General features: G+C 40.9%; 1 protein-coding gene across 12 annotated transcripts in view; it reads left to right on the top strand.

Moving 5' to 3' along the window:
- The window catches only part of CPEB3 (cytoplasmic polyadenylation element binding protein 3), a 239,746-nt gene that overhangs the window by 83,845 nt on the left and 142,544 nt on the right, over positions 1–13,357 (top strand). The window lies entirely within an intron of this gene.

The following is a 13,357-nucleotide window of genomic DNA, read 5'->3' as shown; positions in this document are numbered from 1 at the left end:
TAAAAAAAGAAAATAGCCAGGTGTGGTGGCATGTGCCTTAAGTCCTAGTATTTGAGAGGATGTGGTGGGAGGATCGCTTGAACCCAGGAGGTGGAGGCTACAGATGTACTCTAGCCTGAGTGACAAAGTGAGACCCTGTCTCAAAAAAAAAGGGAAAAAGAGTACATATAGATTACTTTTTCTGGACCCAACTATCACCAGAATATATTAAGACTTTCTGAGGCCGGGTGTGGTGGCTCATGCCTGTAATCCCAGCACTTTGGGAGGCTGAGGAGGGTGGATCACCGGAGTTTGGGAGTTCGAGACCAGCCTGACCAACATGCTGAAATCTCGTTTCTGCTAAAAATACAAAAAATTAGCCGGGCGTGGTGGCACGTGCCTGTAATCCCAGCTACTTGGGAGGCTGAGGCAGGAGACTCTCTTGAACCCGGGAGGTGGAGGTTATGGTGAGCCGAGATCACGCCATTGCACTCCAGCTTGGACGAGTGAAACGCTGTCTCAAAAAAAAAAAAAAAAAAGTATTTACTGGATTTTACTTTGTGACATTTAAAGTACCCTAAAGTATCATTATTAGAATGGTACTGGCTTTATTTTAAAGTAAAAATTTTTAGCCTTCTAAATACCAAATATTTTAATAAATGTGGATGCTTTCCATTTTAGATGCTTTATTCACATGTTCACCTCTTAAATGGGGTAACATTTAAATGGAAGATTAGGTTAAAGACTTAGGTTCTTTTCTCCCTGGAATGCTTACATAACACATAATTTGTGTGTAGTTAGCCTTCTTCAAGGATACTTGATTTGTATTAACTGAATTTAGACTGCGTGCAGTGGCTAACACCTGTAATCCTAGCATTTTGGGAGGCTGAGGTGGGCGGATCACTTGAGTCAGGAGTTCGAGACCAGCCTGGCCAATGTGGTGAAATCCTGTCTCTACTAAAAATACAAAAATTAGCTGGCCATCATGGCGTGCACCCATAATCCCAGCTACTCAGGAGGCTGAGGCAGGAGAATCACTTGAACCTGGGAGGCAGAGGTTGCAGTAAGCCAAGATCACGCCACTGCACTCCAGCCTGGGTGACAGAGTGAGACTCCGTCTCAAAAAAAAAAAAAAAAAAAAGACTGAATTTAATATTTAGTTTTCTCATCTGTAAAAAAAGATATTGTAATATCTACTTCATAGGACAGTTATAAAAATTAAATGAGGTAATCCAATGAGATACTCATCAGCACAGGGTCTGGCACATATTAATTATCTATTATATGGTAGCTATGACTTAATCAGTTCTACAAGGCTTGTTATGAAAAACAGTATACACATCCATTTTCCTCTTCCCAGAGGCAGACTGGCAGCTTTTGAAAAATAAACCAGCATTACTTTGTCAGGGATAGGTTTAGCATGAAAGCAGTTTGGGCGTAAGCCTGTTCAAATTAAAAAATGATAAAGCTTTAAAAGTGGTTAAGACAGCTGTGCCTGTAATCCCAGCACTTTGGGAGGCCAAGGTGGGTGGATCATGAGGTCAGGAGTTCAAGACCAGCTTGGCCAAGATGGTGAAACCCCATCTCTACTAAAAATACAAAAATTAGCTGGACGTGATGGCAGGTACCATAATCCCAGCTACTCGGGAGGCTGAGGAAGAGAATTGCTTGAACCTGGGAGGCAGAGGTTGCAGTGAGCCGTTATTGCACCACTTTACTCCAGCCTGGGTGACAGATCGAGACTCTGTCTCAAAAAAAAAAAAAAGTGGTTAAGATAGTTTTGGCTTTTGAATACAATATTCTATTATGTTTATTTTGGTTATTCCAATTTTATTATTTGTCTCATTTTAATTTAAGTCTCTTTTTATCTGGAATTAGAGTTGTACAATAAACTTGAGATTCAAGGAGTTTTTTGTTTTTGTTTTACCGTTTTCCTTCCACTAGAAGAGAGGGGTTTGGAAACTAAGAAATAGATAATGGACTTCTATTTCTCTGGTCCCAGACCATGAACTTGGAGTGAATTTCTTTGGTACTTACCAGGTTCCCTGTTTTAAAATATATGAACACGTACATTGGTGACCTTTCCAGTGATGGCCAGGGAGTGACAATGAAGAGCTATAGTCTGTAGCTCTTAATCTGTGTGTACACTGGGCAGAGCATCATCTGTTGGTTTCTGAAAGGAGGAGGAGCCCTAGAAAGCTGCTAGCCCAAGTTGACACAGCTGTTGTTTTATTGCTTTTATTGCTATAGGATGATTTGCATAAAAGCTGCTACTTAGTTCCTAAATTCAAGGATCAAGGGGACAACAGGGGGCCACAGCAGAAGCGTTCACGTCGCGGCCCCTGTCAGATTCTGGTGAATCTGCGAATTCTGCTGTATATGTCCTTACCCAACCACCCAAGTCAAACAGCAATTGAAATGAACAGCAGCAGGGCAGGCTTATAGGTATCTTTTACAGCCCAGTGATGCTTCTAGGGAGATGCTGTAGCATGTCATTCTTAAAATGTGCCCTGGTCATAAATGGGATCAGCTGGGCCTCTGAAGAACACAGTGTATTACTGTAAGACAGGAATCCATGGGATTAAAAAAACAACTCATCAGAAGCAGTGGGAGACAGGAGAAGATGCTGTTTGTGGGTAATATGGTTAATAATTGCTTATAGGTTCCTGGAGAAATATTAAAGACATCTTTAAAAATGTAAAAGGTGCATGTTGTGATGATAGATGGCATTAGTTATTTGACTGGCAGTAGGGTTACCTTGGGAGTTTTACTACTATCTGGTTTAGGTTTAATTCCTGGGTTCTTTTGTTGGCTCCTGAATGGAGCAGCTGAAGTCAAGCCGCAGTCAGTGGAACAGCTGAAGTCAAGACTTTGCCTTCCTTCAGCTCAAAAAATTGAGGACGCAGTGGCTTATGTCTGCAATCCCAGCACTTTGGGAGGCCAAGCACTTTGAGTGAATCACCTGAGTTCAGGAGTTCAAGACCAGCCTGGCCAACATGGTGAAACCTCGTCTGTACTAAAAATACAAAAATTAGCCAGGCGTGGTGGCAGGCTCCTGTAATCCCAGCTACACCTCTAAAATATATATATATATATATATATATATATATATATGTATTTATATATATATATATATATATATATATATATGTATTTATATATATGTATTTATATATATATAAAAATATATGATCTCTTATGTCTTGTACTTAAAGTTAGATGATTTACAGGAAGTGTCATAGTTCTGTTCAAGTCTTAGAAATGCCTTTTTAAAATGATAGCTTAAAGGCTGGGCGCGGTGGCTCACGCCTGTAATGTCAGCCCTTTGGGAGGCCGAAGTGGGTAGATCATGAGGTCCAGAGATCGAGACCATTCTGGCCAACACGGTGAAACTATGTCTCTACTAAAAATACAAAAAATTAGCTGGGCGTTGTGGCACGTGCCTGTAATCCCAGCTACTGGGGAGGCTGAGGCAGGAGAATTGCTTGAACCTGGGAGGCAGAGGTTGCAGTGAGCCAAGATGGTGCCACTGCACTCCAGCCTGGGCGACAGAGCTAGACTCCATCTCAAAAAAAAAAAAAAGCTTAAAAATAAAAAATTTAAACAAGATAAGAAAAAATAAAAATACATTTATTGAGATATAATTCACATATCATGTTCACTCTTTTAAAATATACAATGTAGTGGTTTTTAGTATAATGACAAAATTGTGTGTCAGTCATTATGATCTAATTCTAGAACATTTTTATCACCCCAAAAAGAAAAAAAATCAAACTCACTAGCAGTAAATCTGCATCTTGCCCTGATTTCTCCAGCCTTAGGCAATGACCAATCTACTTTATATTTCTATAGATAATATGTCTGTCCTGGACCTTACATATAAATGAAATATCATATGTAATTTTTTGTGATTGTCTTCTTTCACTTAGTGTTTTTAAGGTTCATCCATGTTGTAGCATGTATCAATACTTCATTTATTTTTTAAAATTTTTATATTTTTAATTTTATAATTTATAATTTTTGTGGGTGCATACTAGATATATTTATTTATAGTACTTCATTTATTTTTACTGCTGAATGTTATTGCATTATATGCATGTGCCAAAATTTGTTTATCCATTTACCAGTTGATAGGCATTTGGGTAGTTTCCAGTTTGGGGAAATTATAAATAACATTGTTTTATAAAGTTGTTATAAACATCAGTGTATATGGATCCATAGGTTTTTGTGTGGACATGTATTTTTATTTATCTTGGGTAAATACTTGGGAGTGGGACTGCTAAGTTGTGTGCTTAAGTATATGTTTAACTTTATAAGAAACAGCCAAACTGTTTTTCCAAAGTGGCTGTGCCATTTTGCATTCCTACTAGGAATTTATGAGAATTCTGGTTGTTCTGCATCCTAGTCAGCATTTGGAGTTGTCAGGGTGTGTGTTTGTTTGTTTTTTTATCCATTCTAGTAAATGAGTAGTTCTTTCTTAGTTTAAAGTAAAAGTCTTGCAAGATGAATTCATCAAAAGAACAATTTAAATGTGAAGTAAGCATTTACTGAATGTCTGTTATATGCCAGGCCCTCTGCTAGATAATGGGAATGCAGAGAAATAAAACACATTTCTGCTCCCATGAGACTTACAGTTTATTGAGGGTGACAGGCATGTAAAGAAGTAGTTACAATACACTTAGTTCTAATTACCTAGAATCAGTCTGGGATGGGGAAGGAGAGTTGATACCTGGAAGAAGAAAATAATATTAGGAGCTACATGTACTTTTGCATAAAGTTCTAAGATAGGTTTTGATAGCAAAGGTTAAGCTCCCCCTTTATTGTTATACCTAATAAATCAATGCCCAGTAAACTTCTTGAGATAATGTTCTGCTGGCTAACAACCCAATGATTTGGGGTGACATCAGCTAATCACTTTCAAAAGTCACATATGCACACTAACCAGGGAAAGGGGCAACTTTAATTTTTGTTGGTTTTTGTTTGTTCGTTTGTTTTTGAGACAGTGTCTTGTTCTATTGCCCAGACTGGAGTGCGGTGGCACCACCTTGACTCACTGTAGCATCTGCCTCTCGGGTTCCAGTGATTCTCCTGCCTCAGCCTCCCAGGTAGCTGGGCTTACAGGCACGTGCCACTATGCCCGGCTAATTTTTATATTTTTAGTAGACACGGGGTTTCACCATGTTGGCCAGGCTGGTCTCGATCTGCTGACTTCAGGCGATCCGCCTGCCTCGGCCTCCCAAAGTGCTAGGATTACAGGTGTGAGCCACCATGCCCGGCCTAATTTTTGTAGTTTTTTGATGCCTTCTCTTCTGACTGTCATACTCACTGCTTTCCCTTTCTGTATCCTTCCTGGGTTGGCCTCATTTCTGCCTTTTCCCTAGCACACTGCTAAGCTGTATAATCACTCCTTTTTATTTTCAATATTTTCTTTTAGTCAGACACCATTGACTGGAAAAATCACTCCTTTTTAAATTGCATATGTGCTTAACTATGAACTGTTTACCACAGTCTGCAATGGCAGCAGGCGGCATTTGTACTTTTTATACAGTTGACCACTCTAGCATTTACCCTGCTGAATCCAGCCTCAAAATGTAGGGTCATGTCGGTAATTCCGAGAGCCATGTTTCTCTGTGTATGATATACTAAGCCTCTTATCTGACCTGCCTGGCTAAAACCAGAAGAGCTGTGAAGAAACATTAGGAATAGGGAGAACATGAAAAGACTTGGCAAAAATGTGCTTCAAGTTGAGTCATGCTTATCTAATTTTTGAGCATCCTTCAGAGCAGGTGATACTATCCTTGGTTTTTTTTTTTAACCTCTCCAGAACCTTAGCTTGGTTTCCTGTTACACAGCAAGTAAAAACACAATCTGATAAAAAGATTTAAGTAAGTGGAATTAGTCATCCTCAGGAAGAAAAAGATGAGAAATCTATAATTTCTCTGTATGCCCTAATCTTTTTTTTTTTTTTTTTTGAGACGGAGTTTCACTCTTATCGCCCAGGCTGGAATGCAGTGGTGTGATCTTGGCTCACCTCAACCTCCGCCTCCCGGGTTTAAGCAATTCTCCTGTCTCAGCCTCCCAATTAGCTGGGATTACAGGCATGTGCCACCACGCCTGGCTAATTTTGTATTTTTTAGTAGAGACAGGGTTTCTCCATGTTTGTCAGGCTGGTCTCGAACTCCCGACCTCAGGTGATCTGCCCGCCTCGGCCTCCCAAAGTGCTGGGATTACAGGCGTGAACCACCGTGCCCGGCCTGTATGCCCTAATCTTATACTGGGCTATTTTGAGGGTTCTTGAGAATTTATTGCATGGAAGACTGTTTAACAACAATTTTAAAGAATATTAAAATTCACAGTAGATGCTGATAATTTTCCCCGAAGGACAGAAAAGGGAGAAAAGTTTCAACTTCATAAGGACTTTAGGTTAGATATAAGGAGCATTTGCTTGCCATTGAGTGACTGAAGGAGAATATAGAATTAGGTTTTCCAAAGGGCTACAAATATAATGGTCTCATTTGGGATGGTTAAAATATACCATTGAATGAAGAGAGTGAGTGGAGGCAGGATTGGAGATGTTGGCGTTTTAAAATAATTCTCTCTCTCTCTCTGTGTGTGTGTGTGTGTGTGTGTGTGTGTGTGTGTGTTTGGAGAAAAATAGGTTCGTATATTATGTAATGAATATCTATTTAAAAACAGATAAGGCATATTCATTGCTCTTAAACTGTTTATAGTGCAGAAGGGACCTGAGATATTTCCCAATAACATATACTGAATAGAAAATAAGAGCAGTAGGATGGAAATTTAGAAGCAGCTAGTTTTGTGAGTTTGTCCTTTCTTTTTTTTTTTTTTTTTTTGAGATGGAGACTCTGTCACCCAGGCTGGAGTACGGTGGCGCGATCTCGGTTCACTGCAACCTCCGCCTCCCAGGTTCAAGCGATTCTCCTGCTTCAGCCTCCCGAGTAGTTGGGACTACAGGCGCGTGCCACCACACCCAGCTAATTTTTTAGTATAGACGGGGTTTCACCGTGTTAGCCAGGATGGTCTCGAACTCCTGACCTCTTGATCCACTTGATCCAGCCTGCCAAAGTGCTGGGATTATAGGCATGAGCCACCGCGCCCAGCCTTTTTTTTTTTTTTGAGACAGAGTTTCACTTTTGTTGCCCAGGCTGGAGTGCAATGGCATGATCTCGGCTCACCACAACCTCCGCCTCCTGGATTCAAGAGATTCTTCTGCCTCAGCCTCCTGAGTAGCTGGGATTACAGGCATGCACCACCATGCCTGACTAATTTTGGATTTTTAGTAGAGATGGGGTTTCTCCATGTTGGTCAGGCTGGTCTCGAACTCCCAACCTCAGGTGATCCGCCTGCCTCTGCCTCCCAAAGTGCTGGGATTACAGGCGTGAGCCACCGCACCCTGCCAGCTAGTCGTTTCTTATGTGTTAGATGCATTTAACTTTGGAATGTTTTATCCATATATATGTTGCAGTCATGTGATAAATAGAAAACTCTTCCTTAGGAATTCCTCTAAAAAGTTTTTCTGTTTTCTATGACCACATTTATCTTTTCCTAGCTCTTTCAGACATCTACCATCCTTTTGATTTTTGGTCCTGTCTGTGTCCCTTTCTTCCCAACTAAGCCTCCATTGTTCATTCATGGACCACACTGCAGCTAGTTAGTGTAGAAGTGTTAGAACATTACTGGTATGGACTTGAGAGTCACAGACCTGGTTTTATGTCCTTATTTCTCATCAGCTCTGTGACTGAGCAGTTACATAAACCTTTGTGAGCCTCAGTTTTCCTCAGTGAAATGGAGATAATACCTACTCTGCAGCATTGTGGTGAGGAAGGAGAACTTTAAACCATTTAGTCCAGTGCCTAGCACATGGTTAATTTTATCATTTGGTTCCAGAGCTACTTTTATCCCCAGATGCTGTTGGCCCTTTCACCCTTCCACTTTGTATGTCTAGCAGAGGAAATGTCTAGGTATAAGCTAGAAAGGGTAGCAAGGGGTTCTGGATTCCTCTTCCAAGAAAAGGGCAGGTGAATGGGATAGGGCTGTTAGAGGTGGACCTGGGATTGTATAGAGGTAGATCAAACTTCTTCAGGTTAATTAGTTGTCAGTTGAGCAAAGGTCATTGACCAAGGGCAAGTGAGGGTCAAGTTGCTTGTGTTGCAAGGTGGGGTCAAAGAAACCTGTCTCTGGATTGTGACAGATTAAGTTAAAGGGAATGTTTGTAAAAAGGATTTAAGGCTAGAGAGAATAGGAGGAAGTCAAGGAAGCAGTACAATGAGAATCCTTTAGAGCACGGTCTGGATTTGCCTGGATTTGAGCCCTGGCTTTGCCACTCACCATCCCCGTAACCTTGAGCCAGTTATTTATTCTCTCCAAGACTTAATTTTTATTTTATTTTATTTTTATTTTATTTGAGACGGAGTCTCACTGTCACCCAGGCTGGAGTGCAATGGCGTGGTCTTGGCTCACTGCAGCCTCCGCCTCCTGGGTTCAAGCGATTCTCCTGCCTTAGCCTCCCAAGTAGCTGGGGCTACAGGCACGTGCCACCACACTGGCTAATTTTTGTAGTTTTAGTAGAGATGGTGTTTCACTATGTTGGCCAGGCTGGTCTTGAACTCCCGACGTTGCAATCCTCCCACCTTGGCCTCCCAAAGTGCTGGGATTACAGGAGTGAGCCACTGTGCCCAGCGACTTGATTGTTTAATTTATAAAATGGGACAAAAGCTACCTACTTAATAGGGCTGTGAGATAATGCATATAGCATACTTAGAACAGTGACAGGCACATGTTAAATACTTTAAAAATTTATTACTATTAAATCCAGCTGAGGTAAGAAAGAGAGGACTAATGCAGTGGAGGTGAGCTGTTCTGTGTACAACTAACTGACAACATCTTCACTGGTTATCTTCAAAGAAAAAGAGTCAATAAGGGGCTGCATTATTTATAGATGTTCTAATACTTCTTGGTGTGTTTGCTTGTTAAAAACAAATAATGGTGTTTTCCTGTTTCTCTATATTGGGAAACAAAACTTATAAAAAAAGGTCTAACAGGTTAGTTGCCACTTGCAACTTTTGTCATTGAATGATAAATTGTGGCCTAGTTTTCTGTATACATAATTTCTGTTGATGAATTCCACTGTAGATTTTTCTGTTTTTTTCTATCCTTTTCTGTTTTTGCAGACTTCCTGGTTAATCACTTATTTCAGCAACGTTTACTACTTCTAAAACAAAAAGGATGAATGGTATGCATCAAATATAAGTTGATGAGGCATGGATGGAATTAATTTTAATGAGAACTCTCAGAGGCCTGAAGTTTGCTTAATTAAGCCTGTACAAATTCTGTTATGCCTTTCACATGTCATATGTTTTCATCTGTTGAGCATTAAGTGAACTCTGTTAGGTTAGTATCTGTGAACTGCTAGGTTTAAAAATTCATTTTTCAGTACTCTTGAGATAGCATCACAGAAATCTTTTTGTGTTCTCCCTAATATTATGGTAGCCACTGTGGTACAAATGCCTGTATGTTCTGTATTTAGTACTGAAGAAATCATGAAGAGAGAATTATCCCCCACCCCTTTTTTTTTTGAGACAGGGTCTCACTCTGTTGCCCAGGCTGTAGTGCAGTGGTGTGATCTAGGCTCACTGCAACCTCCACCTCCCAGGTTCAAGTGATTCTCTTGCCTCAGCCTCTGAAGTAGCTGGGATTACAGGCACCTGCCACCATGCCTGGCTAATTTTTTTTCTTTTTTTTTTTGAGACGGAGTCTCGCTCTGTCACCCAGGCTGAGTGTAGTGGCATGAGCTCGGCTCCCTGCAACCTCCGCCTCCCTAGTTCAAGCGATTCTTCTGTCTCAGCCTCCCGAGTAGTTGGGACTACAGGCGCGTGCCACCATGCCTGGCTGATTTTTTGTATTTTTAGTAGAGACAGGGTTTCACTATGTTAGCCAGGATGGTCTCGATCTCCTGACCTCGTGATCCACCCGTCCTGACCTCCTGAAGTGCTGGGATTACAGGCTTGAGCCACTGCACCTGGAAAATTATCCCATTTTATAGATGAAGATAACCAAGGCTTAGACACATATTCAAAGTGACATGCCAGTAAGTGGGAGAGCCAAAATTTGAAAATTAGATTTTGATTTTAAAATCTGTGCTTTAAAAACTAGGCCACCAACTGCTTCTCTAATACTCAGTAAATCAGAAGACCCTCTGCAAGGTAGCCAGGCTTGTTTATTGCCTGCTGCTCACACTAGTCCCTGCCCTCACTTTACTGTCTAATTTTACTGAACAGAATCATGGGTGTAAAGGTTTAACTTGAATCGTCCAATTTAGTGGCTTTAGCCAGTTATAGAATTTATTTTGTTTTAAATTATGATTAAGTAGATTTGAGCTGGAACCCAGGAATCTGTGTTTTAATCGGCTCTACATGTGATTTTTGACAGTCTGACAGGTTTGGGAACCATTTCAATTTAGTTACATGAATCCCTCCTCCCAAAATCCCTGTTTAATTTTCCTGACAGGTAGTCATCTAATGTCTGATATCCATTTGTGATAGGAACTCACTGTTACATTAAAACATTGTAATATGCAATTAGTTACAGTGCTGTTTTTCTATAGAAGTAACCATGGATTTAAATAATTTCTTTGGCCAGATTTTTATACTCCTTAGGTTTTGGCATTGAGGGCTGTTGAATCTTCTCTGAACCTTGCCTTCTTCATGTGTGAAATGGGTATATTGTTATCTACCTTGAGGGATTATCAATAACTAAATGAAAAAATAAACTGTCCTGTCTGGAAAGATTCTTGAATGCCTTCAAAGCCTTTTCTTATAGTTCCCTTACCATGTCAGTCTATTCTGAAACACTCTCATGTCTTCAGAGTTCTAGTTAGAAGTGTGGATGTGATAGAGGGCTCCTAGATAATTCATTTTGGGATTGTTAGTGCCAGAAATAGGTTATCATTTTGCCTCCTCATCAGCATACTTCTTTACCTCTGGCTTTTTTTTGGACAAAGTATATGATAGACACCTCTTATGGGTACAGATAAGCCTGCATTTCTGGAAATTCAGCTTTACTCCTTAGAGTTTCCACTAATAACTTGAACCCAAAGCAAAACAAATGATCTGCAGGAAGACTTAGATCTAAAAGAAAAGACCTTCTTAGATTGTATAGAGACCAAAGTAGAGAACCAAAGAAAATATTCCATGTCTCTTTCCTATCCAAGGGGAGAGATAGGTAATGGGTGAGTGTTGTCCATAGAAGAGGATAAATGATCAAGTGCAAAGCTGGAAAAGACTGCTCAAGACTCTGAAAATAATCTGTCATCACTGTAGTTTGACTTGGTTTGGTTGTTGAGATGTATGCTTATCTTGCTTTTCTTAACCAAAGCAAACTTGATCTGTTCTTTAGTATTAACTTCGTTTTTTTGTGGTTTGTGTGTGTGTGTGTGTGTGTGTGTGTGTGTGTGTGTGGTTTTGTTTTGTTTTGTTTTTGAGACAGTCTCGCTCTGTCGCCCAGGTTGGAGTGCAGTGGCGCGATCTCGGCTCACTGCAAGCTCCTCCTCCCAGGTTCATGCCATTCTCCTGCCTTAGCCTCCCTAGTAGTTGGGACTACAGGCGCCCGCCACCATGACCGGCTAATTTTTTGTATATTTTTTAGTAGAGACGGGGTTTCACCGTGTTAGCCAGGATGGTCTCGATCTCTTGACCTCGTGATCTGCCCGCCTCGGCCTCCCAAAGTGTTGGGATTACAGGCGTCAGCCACCGCGACCGGCTCTTTAGTATTAACTTAGAACATGAGCTGTGTTTCCCTTGAGGCTCAGAGTACTAAGAAGAGTTTGTAGGTAATAGTTTCCTGAAGGCTTGAGTGAAATGTGGTGAAATAATACTTTTTTCTTTACTTAGTTTGTGTTAGAGTTCTAGTTTGAAAATGTTTTTGAATCTAACATCTTAAATACTCCTTTGGGTTAAGGTTTCTTCGTGTGAGTGCTTTTCAAAAGGTAATTTTCGTACTTTGGGCACATTAAATTTTTTTTTTCTTTTTGCCATTATCTTCATGAATACAACTTAGAACACATTTTTATTTTTATATTTTGAGATGGAGTCTTGCTATGTCGCCAGGCTGGAGTGCAGTGGCGTGATCTCCGCTCACGGCAACCTCTGCCTCCCGGGTCCAAGCGATTCGCTGCCTCAGCCTCCTGAGTAGCTGGGATTACAGGCACGCACCAGCACGCCCAGCTAATTTTTGTATTTTTAGTAGAGACAGGCTTTCACCAAGTTGGCTAGGATGGTCTCAGTCTCCTGACCTCATGATCTGCCTACCTCGGCCTCCCAAAGTACTGGGATTACAGGTGTGAGCCACTGTGCCTGGCCACATTTTTATTTTTAAAAAGTGTGTCCAGTATATGTAACTTACTGGTCAGAAATGTTAAAGGTAGGCCGGGCGCGGTGGCTCACGCCTGTAATCCCTGTACTTTGGGAGGCCGAGGCCGGTGGATCACGAGGTCAGGAGATCAAGATCATCCTGTCTAACACGGTGAAACCCTGTCTCTACTAAAAATACAAAAAATTTGCCGGGCATGGTGGCGGGTGCCTGTAGTCCTAGCTTCTCGGAAGGCTGAGGCAGGAGAATGGCGTGAACCCGGGAGGCGGAGCTTACAGTGAGCCGAGATTGCGCCACTGCACTCCAGCCTGGGCCACAGAGCCACACTCCGTCTCAAAAAAAAAAAAAAAAGAAATGTTAAACGTATCCAATAGATTTTCATTGAAATTATAGTCACCCTTTAGTTTTTCAGGAAAATGATTCCATTTGAGTTCTTAATTGTGGTCTTTATCGTTTGCACTCAGGAATTCCAGACCAGCCTGGGCAACATAGTGAGACCCCATCTCTTAAAAAATTTTTTTTTTTTTAAATTAGCTGGGCATGGTGGCACGTGTCCTAGCTACTAGGGAGGCTGAGGTGGGAGGATTGCTTGAGCTCAGGAGGTCGGGACTGAAGTGAGCCACGATTGCACCACTGTACCTCAACCTGGGCAACAAAGCAAGACCTTGTCTCAAAAAAAAAAAAAATTGTGGTCTTTCTCTAAGGGGGAAACATCTCTGTTCATTTGACAATAAGGTTATTGGGTGGAGGGTAGAGAGCAAAACCAATTAACTTGACTCTTCCTTTTAAATTTACTATTTTAGTTCGTTTGCGAGAAAGTCACTCTGAATTACATTACATTATAGAATATTAGGGAAAATGATGCAATTTAATTAATTATGGAGACTTGTATCAAACTTAATGTTGCCAAGTCATTATTCTTTTTTTTTTTGAGATGGAGTCTTGCTCTGTCATCCAGGCTGGAGTGCAGTGGCGTGACCTCAGCTCACTG

This window comes from Pongo pygmaeus, chromosome 8 (genome assembly GCF_028885625.2).
Source record: "Pongo pygmaeus isolate AG05252 chromosome 8, NHGRI_mPonPyg2-v2.0_pri, whole genome shotgun sequence".
Classification (NCBI taxonomy): Eukaryota; Metazoa; Chordata; class Mammalia; order Primates; family Hominidae; genus Pongo; species Pongo pygmaeus.
Note: the sequence above shows the minus strand (reverse complement) of the source record. Positions and strands in the feature narration are given on the sequence as shown.